The sequence below is a fragment of the Micromys minutus genome, assembly GCF_963924665.1.
Source record: "Micromys minutus genome assembly, chromosome: 16".
In the NCBI taxonomy this organism is placed as follows: domain Eukaryota; kingdom Metazoa; phylum Chordata; class Mammalia; order Rodentia; family Muridae; genus Micromys; species Micromys minutus.
In genome coordinates, this window is record NC_137985.1 from 7,939,290 (window position 1) to 7,941,591 (window position 2,302).

At 36.3% G+C, this 2,302-nt stretch overlaps 1 pseudogene across 1 annotated transcript; it reads left to right on the forward strand.

The window, feature by feature from the left end:
• The first annotated feature begins 1,007 nt into the window (after positions 1–1,007).
• On the forward strand, positions 1,008–2,028 carry LOC308431344 (transcription initiation factor TFIID subunit 7-like; annotated as a pseudogene). Its single transcript has one exon. The product of its transcript is annotated as a transcription initiation factor TFIID subunit 7-like (transcript).
• Positions 2,029–2,302: the final 274 nt, after the last annotated feature.

The following is a 2,302-nucleotide window of genomic DNA, read 5'->3' on the forward strand; positions in this document are numbered from 1 at the left end:
CCTTGAATATCTGATCTTTCCAAGACTTTTCACATGAAGGGGTACTGAATTTTGTCAAATGCTTTCTCAGCATCTGAAGAGATGATCATGTGTTTTTTTTTTTTTTTCCTTTGATTTTTGTTATATAGTGGATTATGTTGATACATTTTCATATATTGAACCATCTTTGCATCTCCAGAATGAAACCTACTTGCTCATGGTAAAAGATTATTTTGATATGTTCTTGAATTTAGTTTGCAAAAATTTTATTGAGTATTTTTGCATCAATGTTCATGAACCTTAGTTCAAAGAAGTAATATTGCCTTCACTGTTCATGAAATTATTTTATATATTTTTAAATAGAATTTTAATATAGGAATTCATAAAGGACTCAGTGTATTGTAGAATCTGAACGTTCAGTTTCTTGATTCTACTGTGTTGGTCCTGAGCATTGTACTCAGGTGGTCAGTCTTTGTATCTAGAACATGTCTTGCTTGAGGACCAATCTTGTTTCCCTTGAGTCAAATATTTTTATAATGGTTGCCATCCACTGTATTTAGGAAGCTATAACTTTCAAATATATTTCAATTATCCTTTTTGGATAATCTAATATATGTATTATATTATATATTATTTATATTTTTCTTAGATATTTAATAGAAATATATCATTTTATTTTCTAAAACTTGATGATTGGGTGCTTCTGTTCTCTGACATAGCACTTTCTTTCTTCCTCTTCAGTGTTAGAGGAGACCTGGTAAGGTTCTCTAGGGAGTGCAGGTCTGTGAGTGGCTGTTTTGCATGGGTTTTGAGCTACAGGTCCTGAGTCTTTCCTTGTTAGTGCTGTAGTTGAATTTAAACCCTAAACCTTGCAGCTGAAAACTCAGAGAAACCAGAAGGCAGACGCGCTGCTCCCCAATGCTTTGCTCAGTCAGTGAAAAGCTAAGTTAATAGTCCCTGGTGAACTTAGCTGGCACTTTTTAATGCAACCAGTGTTCATTGGAGAAGTAACTCACAAGGAATTTAAGATGAATAAGAGTAAAGGTGATGCACCTCATGAGCTAGAGAGTCAGTTTATTTTATAATTTCTTCCAGAATGTGCTGCTACTGTGAGGAGGGCTGTGCAGTCTGGGCAGGTCAACCTGAAAGATAGATTGAGCATTGAGATACACCATGATGGGCGTCATGGAATTTTCAGAGTGGATCGAGTGCCATTGGCAGCAAAACTGGTATATTTGCCTGTGTTACGAAAAGCTTGAAAACCATTGATAAGAAAATCTTTTACAAGATGGATGATATCTCCCAGATGTTTTTAACCACAGTACTGTCCTATTCCCTCCCATGGAGGAGCCAGAGCCACTGCTGATCCCAAGGCAAAGAAGAAAAAAAAAAAAAGATAAGGACAAAGAAAAAAGTTTGTTTGGAACCATGGAATTAGTCTACCTCTAAAAAAATGTCAGAAAAACAAGGTTCCAGAAGACAACAAATAAGTACATTGAGTCTCCGTATGTGGAAAAAGAGATAAGGCATTGGCTGAATACAGATGCAGAAGCTGTCAGTACTCCTTGGGAGATAATTGCTGGAGGTGAAACAAAAAAGACAGAAAATCAAGGCCTGGATAGCTCGTCTCCAGGGATGTCTGCCCACAGGCATTGACTCACTACAGCATGATGAGCTTCCAGAGAAATCCAATGACCTCAGCAACAGCAGTGAAGATGAAGTAGATGTAAACATCATTGGCACCAAGGAAGATCTGGAGAGACAGCTATAAGACAAGCTAAAGGAATCAGATGAACAACACCAAGAAAATGAAGGAATCAATCATTTGGTTATGGGACTTCATAAGCAGATTTCAGATAACATGAAAGGCAAACTCCAAGAAACCCAAGACACAGCAAAGCACCAGGAGGATCTCATCATGAAGGTAGAAAACCTAGCTCTCAAGAACAGGTTTCAAGTTGTTCTGGATGAGCTCAAACAAAAGGAAGAGCAGGAAAGGTGCAACTTAACTCCTTGCAAGAAGATCTGAAATCACTTCTGGAGAAGTGAGAATGTTGGCATTACTCCTTAGACTAGTTACCTTAAAAAATAATTTTCAGAGTAAGCTCTTGAAATATTCTTAGTTTTTCTTTGAAATATTCTTATTCCCTGTAATGCTAGGAGTTTTATTGAATTTTGTTGATTGTTTTCAGAACTACGGTTGTGTGTTTTTATTGTAAGAAAGTAGGGTTATATAGGTAGGTTTGTTGTAGGCAAGATGCAAGTAAGATTAATTATATGATAACTTTGATGTGTAAAGTTTAAACAATGAATTTTTCTTTAC